The following is a 16,467-nucleotide window of genomic DNA, read 5'->3' as shown; positions in this document are numbered from 1 at the left end:
TACAAAACTTACTGGTAAAATCTCGTTGTTTTCAAAGAAACGCCATAATTTTCCCGCACCTTTTCGTTAAACATTGAATTACTATACTAGTATCAATACGCAATGTAACAATATAGGTCTTTAATATAAATATTGACTGTACACACGTATTTTGTTCCGGGATTCCAACGAAGACATGTATTGACATTTAGTTTCAGATGTATCGATGACGCGCTTATCGATATTATGATCCCTTGTCTTTATTTGTCGTTTTTTTAATAAAACAACATTTTTCACGTTTCCGTACAATTTTGTTTTCATCAGCGAGAGTGACTGAGTCCATCGATGGACAATTTTGCCATTTAGGGGAATCTAAATCCTACAAGAAGCACCCATTGGGGTGCCTGGGATGATATCTGGTCACCGTCAACTAACGCGTCAAAGTATGCCAATTTTTCGCGACTTGTAGGATTTAGATTCCCCTAAATGGCAAAATTGGTCACAGCCTCGTCAGGTACAGGGATGCTGAGATAACTTCGATGGTGCATACCCCAGTTTTAGGCATTTTTCGCTGCATTTTAGAGTATAGAATAGCCTTATAGGCGAATGGGACCGGTGGTCGAATATAATTCCCGGCACCCCGAAGACTGCCTCTTGTAGGGCATCGAGAGACCTAAATTTCAAGACCTTAACGGACCTCATACCATTTTTGGGTCCGGAGATATCTTCGAGAATAGCTCCCCCTTACAAGCTATATGGGAGCGCGCTAAAAGTGCAAAAAGTCGCGAAAGTTGGCATAATTTGACGAGTTAAAAACCAGTGACCAAATATCATCCCAGACACCTCATTGGGTACTTCTTGTAGGGTTTAGATTCCCCTGAAAGGCAAAATTGGTCACAGCCTCGTCAGATGCAGGGATGCTGAGATAACTTCGATGGTGCATACCCCAGTTTGGGGCATTTTTCGCTGCATTATACAGTATAGAATAGCCTTATAGGCGAATGAGACCGGTGGTCGAATATAATTCCCGGAACCCCGTAGGGTGCTTCTTGTAGGGCATCGAGAGACCTAAATTTCAAGACCTTAACGGACCTCATACCATTTTTGGGTCCGGAGATATCTTCGAGATTAGCTCCCCCTTACAAGCTATATGGGAGCGCGCTAAAAGTACGAAAAATCACAAAAGTTGGCATACTTTGACGCATTAAAAACTAGTGACCAAATATCATCCCAGGCACCCCAATGGGTGCTTCTTGTAGGGTTTAGAGTCCCCTAAATGGCAAAATTCGTCACATCCTCGTCAGGTGCAGGGGTGCTGAGATAACTTCGATGGTGCATACCCCAGTTTTAGGCATTTTTCGCTGCATTTTAGAGTATAGAATAGCCTTAAAGACGAATGGGACCGGTTGTCGATTATAATTCCCGGCACCCCGAAGGGTGCTTCTTGTAAGGCATCGAGAGACATACATTTTCAAGACTTTAACGGACCTCATACCATTTTTGGGTCCGGAGATAGCTTAGTTAGCTCCCCCTTACAAGCTATATGGGAGCGCGCTAAAAGTACGAAAAGTCGCGAAAGTTGGCATACTTTGACACGTTTAAAACCAGTGACCAAATATCATCCCTGGCTTACCAATGGATGCTTCTTGTAGGGTTTAGAGTCCCCTAAATGGCAAATTTTGTCACGGCCTCGTCAGGTGCAGGGATGCTGAGATAACTTCGATGGTGCATACCCCGTTTTTAGGCATTTTTCGCTGCATTTTAGAGTATAGAATAGCCTTATAGGCGATTGAGACCGGTGGTCGAATATTATTCCCGGCACCCCGAAGGGTGCTTCTTGTAGGACATCGAGAGACCTAAATTTCAAGACCTTAACGGACCTCATACCATTTTTGGGTCCGGAGATATCTTCGAGATTATCTCCCCCTGACAAGCTATATGGGAGCGCGCTTAAAGTACGAAAAGTTGCGAAAAATTGGCATACTTTGACGCGTTAAAAACCAGTGACCAGATATCATCCCAGGCACACCAGTGGGTGCTTCTTGTAGGGTTTAGAGTCCCCTAAATGGCAAAATTGGTCACAACCTCGTCAGGTGTAGGGATGCTGAGATAACTACGATGGTGCATACCCCAGTTTTAGGCATTTTTCGCTGCATTTAAGAGTATAGAATAGCCTTATAGGGGAATGGGACCGGTGGTCGAATATAATTCCCGGAACCCCGTAGGGTGCTTCTTGTAGGGCATCGAGAGACCTAAATTACAAGACCTTAACGGACCTCATACCATTTTTGGGTCCGGAGATATCTTCGAGATTAGCTCCCCCTTACAAGCCATATTGGAGCGCGCTAAAAGTACGAAAAGTCGCGAAAGTTGGCATACTTTGACGCATTAAAAACTAGTGACCAAATATCATCCCAGGCACCCCAATGGGTGCTTCTTGTAGGGTTTAGAGTCCCCTAAATGGCAAAATTAGTCAAATCCTCGTCAGTTGCAGGGGTGTTGAGATAACTTCGATGGTGCATACCCCAGTTTTAGGCATTTTTCGCTGCATTTTAGAGTATAGAATAGCCTTAAAGACGAATGGGACCGGTTGTCGAATATAATTCCCGGCACCCCGAAGGATGCTTCTTGTAGGGCATCGAAAAGATATCTCCGGACCCAAAAACGGTATGAGGTCCGTTAAGGTCTTGAAATTTAGGTCTCTCGATGCCCTACATGAAGCACCCATCGGGGTGGCTGGAATTATATTCGACCACCGGTTTCATTCGCCTATAAGGCTATTCTATACTCTAAAATTCAGCGAAAAATGCCTAAAACTGGGGTATGCACCATCGTAGTTATCTCAGCATCCCTGCTCCTGGCGAGGCTGGGACTAATTTTCCCTTTTAGGGGACTCTAAACCCTACAAGAAGCACCCCTTGGGGTGCCTGGGATGATATCTGGTCACCGTCAACTAACGCGTCAAAGTATGCCAATTTTTTCGCGACTGTTCGTACCTTTAACGCGCTCCCATATAGCTTGTAAGGGGGAGCTAATCTCGAAGATATCTCCGGACCCAAAATGGTATGAGGTCCGTTAAGGTCTTGAAATTTAGGGCTCTCGATGCCCTACACGAAGCACCCATCGGGGTGCCTGGAATTATATTCGACCACCGGTTCCATTCGCCTATAAGGCTATTCTATACTCTAAAATGCAGCGAAAAATGCCTAAAACTGGGGTATGCACCATCGAAGTTATCTCAGCATCCCTGCATCTGACGAGGCTGGGACCAATTTTCCCTTTTAGGGGACTCTAAACCCTACAAGAAGCACCCATTCGGGGTGCCTGGGATGATATCTGGTCACCGTCAACTAACGCGTCAAAGTATGCCAATTTTTCGCGACTGTTCGTACCTTTAACGCGCTCCCATATAGCTTGTAAGGGGGAGCTAATCTCGAAGATATCTCCGGACCCAAAAATGGTATGAGGTCCGTTAAGGTCTTGAAATTTAGGGCTCTCGATGCCCTACATGAAGCACCCATCGGGGTGCCTGGAATTATATTCGACCACCGGTTCCATTCGCCTATAAGGCTATTCTATACTCTAAAATGCAGCGAAAAATGCCTAAAACTGGGGTATGCACCATCGAAGTTATCTCAGCATCCCTGCATCTGACGAGGCTGGGACCAATTTTCCCTTTTAGGGGACTCTAAACCCTACAAGAAGCACCCTTGGGGTGCCTGGGATGATATCTGGTCACCGTCAACTAACGCGTCAAAGTATGCCAATTTTTTGCGACTGTTCGTACCTTTAACGCGCTCCCATATAGCTTGTAAGGGGGAGCTAATCTCGAAGATATCTCCGGACCCAAAAATGGTATGAGGTCCGTTAAGGTCTTGAAATTTAGGGCTCTCGATGCCCTACATGAAGCACCCATCGGGGTGCCTGGAATTATATTCGACCACCGGTTCCATTCGCCTATAAGGCTATTCTATACTCTAAAATGCAGCGAAAAATGCCTAAAACTGGGGTATGCACCATCGAAGTTATCTCAGCATCCCTGCATCTGACGAGGCTGGGACCAATTTTCCCTTTTAGGGGACTCTAAACCCTACAAGAAGCACCCCTTGGGGTGCCTGGGATGATATCTGGTCACCGTCAACTAACGCGTCAAAGTATGCCAATTTTTCGCGACTGTTCGTACCTTTAACGCGCTCCCATATAGCTTGTAAGGGGGAGCTAATCTCGAAGATATCTCCGGACCCAAAAATGGTATGAGGTCCGTTAAGGTCTTGAAATTTAGGGCTCTCGATGCCCTACAAGAAGCACCCATCGGGGTGCCTGGAATTATATTCGACCACCGGTTCCATTCGCCTATAAGGCTATTCTATACTCTAAAATGCAGCGAAAAATGCCTAAAACTGGGGTATGCACCATCGAAGTTATCTCAGCATCCCTGCATCTGACGAGGCTGGGACCAATTTTCCCTTTAGGGGACTCTAAACCCTACAAGAAGCACCCCTTGGGGTGCCTGGGATGATATCTGGTCACCGTCAACTAACGCGTCAAAGTATGCCAATTTTTTGCGACTGTTCGTACCTTTAACGCGCTCCCATATAGCTTGTAAGGGGGAGCTAATCTCGAAGATATCTCCGGACCCAAAAATGGTATGAGGTCCGTTAAGGTCTTGAAATTTAGGGCTCTCGATGCCCTACAAGAAGCACCCATCGGGGTGCCTGGAATTATATTCGACCACCGGTTCCATTCGCCTATAAGGCTATTCTATACTCTAAAATGCAGCGAAAAATGCCTAAAACTGGGGTATGCACCATCGAAGTTATCTCAGCATCCCTGCATCTGACGAGGCTGGGACCAATTTTCCCTTTTAGGGGACTCTAAACCCTACAAGAAGCACCCCTTGGGGTGCCTGGGATGATATCTGGTCACCGTCAACTAACGCGTCAAAGTATGCCAATTTTTTGCGACTGTTCGTACCTTTAACGCGCTCCCATATAGCTTGTAAGGGGGAGCTAATCTCGAAGATATCTCCGGACCCAAAAATGGTATGAGGTCCGTTAAGGTCTTGAAATTTAGAGCTCTCGATGCCCTACATGAAGCACCCATCGGTGTGCCTGGAATTATATTCGACCACCGGTTCCATTCGCCTATAAGGCTATTCTATACTCTAAAATGCAGCGAAAAATGCCTAAAACTGGGGTATGCACCATCGAAGTTATCTCAGCATCCCTGCATCTGACGAGGCTGGGACCAATTTTCCCTTTTAGGGGACTCTAAACCCTACAAGAAGCACCCATTCGGGGTGCCTGGGATGATATCTGGTCACCGTCAACTAACGCGTCAAAGTATGCCAATTTTTTGCGACTGTTCGTACCTTTAACGCGCTCCCATATAGCTTGTAAGGGGGAGCTAATCTCGAAGATATCTCCGGACCCAAAAATGGTATGAGGTCCGTTAAGGTCTTGAAATTTAGGGCTCTCGATGCCCTACATGAAGCACCCATCGGGGTGCCTGGAATTATATTCGACCACCGGTTCCATTCGCCTATAAGGCTATTCTATACTCTAAAATGCAGCGAAAAATGCCTAAAACTGGGGTATGCACCATCGAAGTTATCTCAGCATCCCTGCATCTGACGAGGCTGGGACCAATTTTCCCTTTTAGGGGACTCTAAACCCTACAAGAAGCACCCTTGGGGTGCCTGGGATGATATCTGGTCACCGTCAACTAACGCGTCAAAGTATGCCAATTTTTTGCGACTGTTCGTACCTTTAACGCGCTCCCATATAGCTTGTAAGGGGGAGCTAATCTCGAAGATATCTCCGGACCCAAAAATGGTATGAGGTCCGTTAAGGTCTTGAAATTTAGGGCTCTCGATGCCCTACAAGAAGCACCCATCGGGGTGCCTGGAATTATATTCGACCACCGGTTCCATTCGCCTATAAGGCTATTCTATACTCTAAAATGCAGCGAAAAATGCCTAAAACTGGGGTATGCACCATCGAAGTTATCTCAGCATCCCTGCATCTGACGAGGCTGGGACCAATTTTCCCTTTTAGGGGACTCTAAACCCTACAAGAAGCACCCCTTGGGGTGCCTGGGATGATATCTGGTCACCGTCAACTAACGCGTCAAAGTATGCCAATTTTTCGCGACTGTTCGTACCTTTAACGCGCTCCCATATAGCTTGTAAGGGGGAGCTAATCTCGAAGATATCTCCGGACCCAAAAATGGTATGAGGTCCGTTAAGGTCTTGAAATTTAGGGCTCTCGATGCCCTACAAGAAGCACCCATCGGGGTGCCTGGAATTATATTCGACCACCGGTTCCATTCGCCTATAAGGCTATTCTATACTCTAAAATGCAGCGAAAAATGCCTAAAACTGGGGTATGCACCATCGAAGTTATCTCAGCATCCCTGCATCTGACGAGGCTGGGACCAATTTTCCCTTTAGGGGACTCTAAACCCTACAAGAAGCACCCCTTGGGGTGCCTGGGATGATATCTGGTCACCGTCAACTAACGCGTCAAAGTATGCCAATTTTTTGCGACTGTTCGTACCTTTAACGCGCTCCCATATAGCTTGTAAGGGGGAGCTAATCTCGAAGATATCTCCGGACCCAAAAATGGTATGAGGTCCGTTAAGGTCTTGAAATTTAGGGCTCTCGATGCCCTACAAGAAGCACCCTTCGGGGTGCCTGGAATTATATTCGACCACCGGTTCCATTCGCCTATAAGGCTATTCTATACTCTAAAATGCAGCGAAAAATGCCTAAAACTGGGGTATGCACCATCGAAGTTATCTCAGCATCCATGCATCTGACGAGGCTGGGACCAATTTTCCATTTAGGGGACTCTAAACCCTACAAGAAGCACCCTTCGGGGTGCCTGGGATGATATCTTGGTCACCGGTCAACTAACGCGTCAAAGTATGCCAATTTTTTGCGACTGTTCGCTACCTTTAACGCGCTCCCATATAGCTTGTAAGGGGGAGCTAATCTCGAAGATATCTCCGGACCCAAAAATGGTATGAGGTCCGTTAAGGTCTTGAAATTTAGGGCTCTCGATGCCCTACAAGAAGCACCCTTCGGGGTGCCTGGAATTATATTCGACCACCGGTTCCATTCGCCTATAAGGCTATTCTATACTCTAAAATGCAGCGAAAAATGCCTAAAACTGGGGTATGCACCATCGAAGTTATCTCAGCATCCCTGCATCTGACGAGGCTGGGACCAATTTTCCCTTTTAGGGGACTCTAAACCCTACAAGAAGCACCCCTTGGGGTGCCTGGGATGATATCTGGTCACCGTCAACTAACGCGTCAAAGTATGCCAATTTTTTGCGACTGTTCGGTAGTTTAACGCGCTCCCATATAGCTTGTAAGGGGGAGCTAATCTCGAAGATATCTCCGGACCCAAAAATGGTATGAGGTCCGTTAGAGGTCTTGAAATTTAGGGCTCTCGATGCCCTACAAGAAGCACCCTTCGGGGTGCCTGGAATTATATTCGACCACCGGTTCCATTCGCCTATAAGGCTATTCTATACTCTAAAATGCAGCGAAAAATGCCTAAAACTTGGGTATGCACCATCGAAGTTATCTCAGCATCCCTGCATTTGACGAGGCTGGGACCAATTTTCCCTTTTAGGGGACTCTAAACCCTACAAGAAGCACCCTTCGGGGTGCCTGGATGATATCTGGTCACCGTCAACTAACGCGTCAAAGTATGCCAATTTTTTGCGACTGTTCGTACCTTTAACGCGCTCCCATATAGCTTGTAAGGGGGAGCTAATCTCGAAGATATCTCCGGACCCAAAAATGGTATGAGGTCCGTTAAGGTCTTGAAATTTAGGGCTCTCGATGCCCTACAAGAAGCACCCTTCGGGGTGCCTGGAATTATATTCGACCACCGGTTCCATTCGCCTATAAGGCTATTCTATACTCTAAAATGCAGCGAAAAATGCCTAAAACTGGGGTATGCACCATCGAAGTTATCTCAGCATCCCTGCATCTGACGAGGCTGGGACCAATTTTCCCTTTAGGGGACTCTAAACCCTACAAGAAGCACCCCTTGGGGTGCCTGGGATGATATCTGGTCACCGTCAACTAACGCGTCAAAGTATGCCAATTTTTCGCGACTGTTCGTACCTTTAACGCGCTCCCATATAGCTTGTAAGGGGGAGCTAATCTCGAAGATATCTCCGGACCCAAAAATGGTATGAGGTCCGTTAAGGTCTTGAAATTTAGAGCTCTCGATGCCCTACATGAAGCACCCATCGGGGTGCCTGGAATTATATTCGACCACCGGTTCCATTCGCCTATAAGGCTATTCTATACTCTAAAATGCAGCGAAAAATGCCTAAAACTGGGGTATGCACCATCGAAGTTATCTCAGCATCCCTGCATCTGACGAGGCTGGGACCAATTTTCCCTTTTAGGGGACTCTAAACCCTACAAGAAGCACCCATTGGGTGCCTGGGATGATATCTGGTCACCGTCAACTAACGCGTCAAAGTATGCCAATTTTTCGCGACTGTTCGTACCTTTAACGCGCTCCCATATAGCTTGTAAGGGGGAGCTAATCTCGAAGATATCTCCGGACCCAAAAATGGTATGAGGTCCGTTAAGGTCTTGAAATTTAGGGCTCTCGATGCCCTACATGAAGCACCCTTCGGGGTGCCTGGAATTATATTCGACCACCGGTTCCATTCGCCTATAAGGCTATTCTATACTCTAAAATGCAGCGAAAAATGCCTAAAACTGGGGTATGCACCATCGAAGTTATCTCAGCATCCCTGCATCTGACGAGGCTGGGACCAATTTTCCCTTTTAGGGGACTCTAAACCCTACAAGAAGCACCCCTTGGGGTGCCTGGATGATATCTGGTCACCGTCAACTAACGCGTCAAAGTATGCCATTTTTTTTGCGACTGTTCGTACCTTTAACGCGCTCCCATATAGCTTGTAAGGGGGAGCTAATCTCGAAGATATCTCCGGACCCAAAAATGGTATGAGGTCCGTTAAGGTCTTGAAATTTAGGGCTCTCGATGCCCTACATGAAGCACCCATCGGGGTGCCTGGAATTATATTCGACCACCGGTTCCATTCGCCTATAAGGCTATTCTATACTCTAAAATGCAGCGAAAAATGCCTAAAACTGGGGTATGCACCATCGAAGTTATCTCAGCATCCCTGCATCTGACGAGGCTGGGACCAATTTTCCCTTTTAGGGGACTCTAAACCCTACAAGAAGCACCCCTTGGGGTGCCTGGGATGATATCTGGTCACCGTCAACTAACGCGTCAAAGTATGCCAATTTTTCGCGACTGTTCGTACCTTTAACGCGCTCCCATATAGCTTGTAAGGGGGAGCTAATCTCGAAGATATCTCCGGACCCAAAAATGGTATGAGGTCCGTTAAGGTCTTGAAATTTAGAGCTCTCGATGCCCTACAAGAAGCACCCTTCGGGGTGCCTGGAATTATATTCGACCACCGGTTCCATTCGCCTATAAGGCTATTCTATACTCTAAAATGCAGCGAAAAATGCCTAAAACTGGGGTATGCACCATCGAAGTTATCTCAGCATCCCTGCATCTGACGAGGCTGGGACCAATTTTGCCATTTAGGGGACTCTAAACCCTACAAGAAGCACCCATTGGGTGCCTGGGATGATATTTGGTCACCGGTAACTTAACGCGTCAAAGTATGCCAATTTTTGCGACTTTTCGTACTTTTAACGCGCTCCCATATAGCTTGTAAGGGGGAGCTAATCTCGAAGATATCTCCGGACCCAAAAATGGTATGAGGTCCGTTAAGGTCTTGAAATTTAGGGCTCTCGATGCCCTACAAGAAGCACTCTTCGGGGTGCCGGGAATTATATTCGACCACCGGTTCCATTCGCCTATAAGGCTATTCTATACTCTAAAATGCAGCGAAAAATGCCTAAAACTGGGGTATGCACCATCGAAGTTATCTCAGCATCCCTGCATCTGACGAGGCTGGGACCAATTTTGCCATTTAGGGGACTCTAAACCCTACAAGAAGCACCCCTGGGGGTGCCTGGATGATATCTGGTCACCGGTCAACTAACGCGTCAAAGTATGCCAATTTTTTGCGACTTTTCGTACTTTTAACGCGCTCCCATATAGCTTGTAAGGGGGAGCTAATCTCGAAGATATCTCCGGACCCAAAAATGGTATGAGGTCCGTTAAGGTCTTGAAATTTAGGGCTCTCGATGCCCTACATGAAGCACCCATCGGGGTGCCTGGAATTATATTCGACCACCGGTTCCATTCGCCTATAAGGCTATTCTATACTCTAAAATGCAGCGAAAAATGCCTAAAACTGGGGTATGCACCATCGAAGTTATCTCAGCATCCCTGCATCTGACGAGGCTGTTTCCAATTTTCCCCTTTAGGGGACTCTAAACCCTACAATAAGCAGCCCTTGGGGTGCCTAGGTATATCTGGTCACCGTCAACTAACGCGTCAAAGTATGCCAATTTTTCGCGACTGTTCGTACTTTTAACGCGCTCCCATATAGCTTGTAAGGGGGAGCTAATCTCGAAGATATCTCCGGACCCAAAAATGGTATGAGGTCCGTTAAGGTCTTGAAATTTAGGGCTCTCGATGCCCTACATGAAGCACCCATCGGGGTGCCTGGAATTATATTCGACCACCGGTTCCATTCGCCTATAAGGCTATTCTATACTCTAAAATGCAGCGAAAAATGCCTAAAACTGGGGTATGCACCATCGAAGTTATCTCAGCATCCCTGCATCTGACGAGGCTGGGACCAATTTTCCCTTTTAGGGGACTCTAAACCCTACAAGAAGCACCCCTTGGGGTGCCTGGGATGATATCTGGTCACCGTCAACTAACGCGTCAAAGTATGCCAATTTTTCGCGACTGTTCGTACCTTTAACGCGCTCCCATATAGCTTGTAAGGGGGAGCTAATCTCGAAGATATCTCCGGACCCAAAAATGGTATGAGGTCCGTTAAGGTCTTGAAATTTAGGGCTCTCGATGCCCTACATGAAGCACCCATTCGGGGTGCCTGGAATTATATTCGACCACCGGTTCCATTCGCCTATAAGGCTATTCTATACTCTAAAATGCAGCGAAAAATGCCTAAAACTGGGGTATGCACCATCGAAGTTATCTCAGCATCCCTGCATCTGACGAGGCTGTGACCAATTTTCCCTTTTAGGGGACTCTAAACCCTACAAGAAGCACCCCTTGGGGTGCCTGGATGATATCTGGTCACCGTCAACTAACGCGTCAAAGTATGCCAATTTTTTGCGACTGTTCGTACTTTTAACGCGCTCCCATATAGCTTGTAAGGGGGAGCTAATCTCGAAGATATCTCCGGACCCAAAAATGGTATGAGGTCCGTTAAGGTCTTGAAATTTAGGGCTCTCGATGCCCTACACGAAGCACCCATCGGGGTGCCTGGAATTATATTCGACCACCGGTTCCATTCGCCTATAAGGCTATTCTATACTCTAAAATGCAGCGAAAAATGCCTAAAACTGGGGTATGCACCATCGAAGTTATCTCAGCATCCCTGCATCTGACGAGGCTGGGACCAATTTTCCCTTTTAGGGGACTCTAAACCCTACAAGAAGCACCCCTTGGGGTGCCTGGAATGATATCTGGTCACCGTCAACTAACGCGTCAAAGTATGCCATTTTTTTGCGACTGTTCGTACCTTTAACGCGCTCCCATATAGCTTGTAAGGGGGAGCTAATCTCGAAGATATCTCCGGACCCAAAAATGGTATGAGGTCCGTTAAGGTCTTGAAATTTAGGGCTCTCGATGCCCTACACGAAGCACCCATCGGGGTGCCTGGAATTATATTCGACCACCGGTTCCATTCGCCTATAAGGCTATTCTATACTCTAAAATGCAGCGAAAAATGCCTAAAACTGGGGTATGCACCATCGAAGTTATCTCAGCATCCCTGCATCTGACGAGGCTGGGACCAATTTTCCATTTTAGGGGACTCTAAACCCTACAAGAAGCACCCCTTGGGGTGCCTGGAATGATATCTGGTCACCGTCAACTAACGCGTCAAAGTATGCCAATTTTTTGCGACTGTTCGTACCTTTAACGCGCTCCCATATAGCTTGTAAGGGGGAGCTAATCTCGAAGATATCTCCGGACCCAAAAATGGTATGAGGTCCGTTAAGGTCTTGAAATTTAGGGCTCTCGATGCCCTACACGAAGCACCCATCGGGGTGCCTGGAATTATATTCGACCACCGGTTCCATTCGCCTATAAGGCTATTCTATACTCTAAAATGCAGCGAAAAATGCCTAAAACTGGGGTATGCACCATCGAAGTTATCTCAGCATCCCTGCATCTGACGAGGCTGGGACCAATTTTCCCTTTTAGGGGACTCTAAACCCTACAAGAAGCACCCCTTGGGGTGCCTGGGATGATATCTGGTCACCGTCAACTAACGCGTCAAAGTATGCCAATTTTTTGCGACTGTTCGTACTTTTAACGCGCTCCCATATAGCTTGTAAGGGGGAGCTAATCTCGAAGATATCTCCGGACCCAAAAATGGTATGAGGTCCGTTAAGGTCTTGAAATTTAGGGCTCTCGATGCCCTACATGAAGCACCCATCGGGGTGCCTGGAATTATATTCGACCACCGGTTCCATTCGCCTATAAGGCTATTCTATACTCTAAAATGCAGCGAAAAATGCCTAAAACTGGGGTATGCACGATCGAAGTTATCTCAGCATCCCTGCATCTGACGAGGCTGGGACCAATTTTCCCTTTTAGGGGACTCTAAACCCTACAAGAAGCACCCTTGGGGTGCCTGGGATGATATCTGGTCACCGTCAACTAACGCGTCAAAGTATGCCAATTTTTCGCGACTGTTCGTACCTTTAACGCGCTCCCATATAGCTTGTAAGGGGGAGCTAATCTCGAAGATATCTCCGGACCCAAAAATGGTATGAGGTCCGTTAAGGTCTTGAAATTTAGGGCTCTCGATGCCCTACATGAAGCACCCATCGGGGTGCCTGGAATTATATTCGACCACCGGTTCCATTCGCCTATAAGGCTATTCTATACTCTAAAATGCAGCGAAAAATGCCTAAAACTGGGGTATGCACCATCGAAGTTATCTCAGCATCCCTGCATCTGACGAGGCTGGGACCAATTTTCCCTTTTAGGGGACTCTAAACCCTACAAGAAGCACCCCTTGGGGTGCCTGGGATGATATCTGGTCACCGTCAACTAACGCGTCAAAGTATGCCAATTTTTTGCGACTGTTCGTACTTTTAACGCGCTCCCATATAGCTTGTAAGGGGGAGCTAATCTCGAAGATATCTCCGGACCCAAAAATGGTATGAGGTCCGTTAAGGTCTTGAAATTTAGGGCTCTCGATGCCCTACAAGAAGCACCCTTCGGGGTGCCTGGAATTATATTCGACCACCGGTTCCATTCGCCTATAAGGCTATTCTATACTCTAAAATGCAGCGAAAAATGCCTAAAACTGGGGTATGCACCATCGAAGTTATCTCAGCATCCCTGCATCTGACGAGGCTGGGACCAATTTTCCATTTAGGGGACTCTAAACCCTACAAGAAGCACCCCTTCGGGGTGCCTGGGAATGATATTTGGTCACCGGTCAACTAACGCGTCAAAGTATGCCAATTTTTTGCGACTTTTCGTACTTTTAACGCGCTCCCATATAGCTTGTAAGGGGGAGCTAATCTCGAAGATATCTCCGGACCCAAAAATGGTATGAGGTCCGTTAAGGTCTTGAAATTTAGGGCTCTCGATGCCCTACAAGAAGCACCCTTCGGGGTGCCTGGAATTATATTCGACCACCGGTTCCATTCGCCTATAAGGCTATTCTATACTCTAAAATGCAGCGAAAAATGCCTAAAACTGGGGTATGCACCATCGAAGTTATCTCAGCATCCCTGCATCTGACGAGGCTGGGACCAATTTTGCCATTTAGGGGACTCTAAACCCTACAAGAAGCACCCTTCGGGGTGCCTGGATGATATTTGGTCACCGTAACTAACGCGTCAAAGTATGCCAATTTTTTGCGACTGTTCGTACTTTTAACGCGCTCCCATATAGCTTGTAAGGGGGAGCTAATCTCGAAGATATCTCCGGACCCAAAAATGGTATGAGGTCCGTTAAGGTCTTGAAATTTAGGGCTCTCGATGCCCTACAAGAAGCACCCTTCGGGGTGCCGGGATTTATATTCGACCACCGGTCTCAATCGCCTATAAGGCTACTCTATACTCTAAAATGCTGCGAATAATGCCTAAAACTTGGGTATGCATCATCGAAGTTATCTCATCATCCCTGCATCTGACGAGGCTGGGACCAATTTTGCCATTTAGGGGACTCTAAACCCTACAAGAAGCACCCATTGGGGATGCCTGGGATGATATTGGTCACCGGTTAACTAACGCGTCAAAGTATGCCAACTTTTCGCGACTTTTCGTACTTTTAAGCGCGCTCCCATATAGCTTGTAAGGGGGAGCTAATCTCGAAGATATCTCCGGACCCAAAAATGGTATGAGGTCCGTTAAGGTCTTGAAATTTAGGGCTCTCGATGCCCTACAAGAAGCACCCATCGGGGTGCCTGGAATTATATTCGACCACCGGTTCCATTCGCCTATAAGGCTATTCTATACTCTAAAATGCAGCGAAAAATGCCTAAAACTGGGGTATGCACCATCGAAGTTATCTCAGCATCCCTGCATCTGACGAGGCTGGGACCAATTTTCCCTTTAGGGGACTCTAAACCCTACAAGAAGCACCCCTTGGGGTGCCTGGATGATATCTGGTCACCGTCAACTAACGCGTCAAAGTATGCCAATTTTTTGCGACTGTTCGTACTTTAACGCGCTCCCATATAGCTTGTAAGGGGGAGCTAATCTCGAAGATATCTCCGGACCCAAAAATGGTATGAGGTCCGTTAAGGTCTTGAAATTTAGGGCTCTCGATGCCCTACAGGAAGCACTCATCGGGGTGCCTGGAATTATATTCGACCACCGGTTCCATTCGCCTATAAGGCTATTCTATACTCTAAAATGCAGCGAAAAATGCCTCAACTGGGGTATGCACCATCGAAGTTTCTCACATCCCTGCATCTGACGAGGCTGGGACCAATTTCCCTTTTAGGGGACTCTAAACCTACAAGAACACCCTTGGGGTGCCTGGATGATACTGGTCACCGTCAACTAACGCGTCAAAGTATGCCAATTTTTGCGACTGTTCGTACCTTTAACGCGCTCCCATATAGCTTGTAAGGGGAGCTATTCTCGAAGATATCTCCGGCCCAAAAATGTATGAGGTCCGTTAAGGTCTTGAAATTTAGGGCTCTCGATGCCCTACAGAAGCACCCATCGGTGCCTGGAATTATATTCGACCACCGGTTCCATTCGCCTATAAGGCTATTCTATACTCTAAAATGCAGCGAAAAATGCCTAAAACTGGGGTATGCACCATCGAAGTTATCTCACATCCTGCATCTGACGAGGCTGGGACCAATTTTCCCTTTTAGGGGACTCTAAACCACAAGACAGCCCTTTGGTGCCTGGAATGATATCTGGTCACCGTCAACTAACGCGTCAAAGTATGCCAATTTTTGCGACTGTTCGTACCTTTACGCCGCTCCATATAGCTTGTAAGGGAGCTAATCTCGAAGATATCTCCGGACCCAAAAATGGTATGAGGTCCGTTAAGGTCTTGAAATTTAGGCTCTCGATGCCCTACAGAAGCACCCATCGGGGTGCCTGGAATTTATTCGACCACCGGTTCCATTCGCCTATAAGGCTATTCTATACTCTAAAATGCAGCGAAAAATGCCTAAAACTGGGGTATGCACATCGAAGTTATCTCAGCATCCCTGCATCTGACGAGGCTGGACAATTTTCCTTTTAGGGGACTCTAAACCCTACAAGAAGCACCCCTTGGGGTGCCTGGAATGATATCTGGTCACCGTCAACTAACGCGTCAAAGTATGCCATTTTTGCGACTGTTCGTACCTTTAACGCGCTCCCATATAGCTTGTAAGGGGGAGCTAATCTCGAAGATATCTCCGGACACAAAAATGGTATGAGGTCCGTTAAGGTCTTGAATTTAGGGCTCTCATGCCCTACAGAAGCACCCATCGGGTGCCTGGAATTTATTCGACCACCGGTTCCATTCGCCTATAAGGCTATTCTATACTCTAAAATGCAGCGAAAAATGCCTAAAACTGGGGTATGCACATCGAAGTTATCTCAGCATCCCTGCATCTGACGAGGCTGGACAATTTTCCCTTTAGGGGACTCTAAACCCTACAAGAAGCACCCTTGGGGTGCCTGGAATGATATCTGGTCACCGTCAACTAACGCGTCAAAGTATGCCATTTTTTGCGACTGTTCGTACCTTTAACGCGCTCCCATATAGCTTGTAAGGGGGAGCTAATCTCGAAGATATCTCCGGACACAAAATGTGTATGAGGTCCGTTA

The sequence above is a fragment of the Mya arenaria genome, chromosome 3, assembly GCF_026914265.1.
Source record: "Mya arenaria isolate MELC-2E11 chromosome 3, ASM2691426v1".
Lineage (NCBI taxonomy): Eukaryota > Metazoa > Mollusca > Bivalvia > Myida > Myidae > Mya > Mya arenaria.
Note: the sequence above shows the minus strand (reverse complement) of the source record.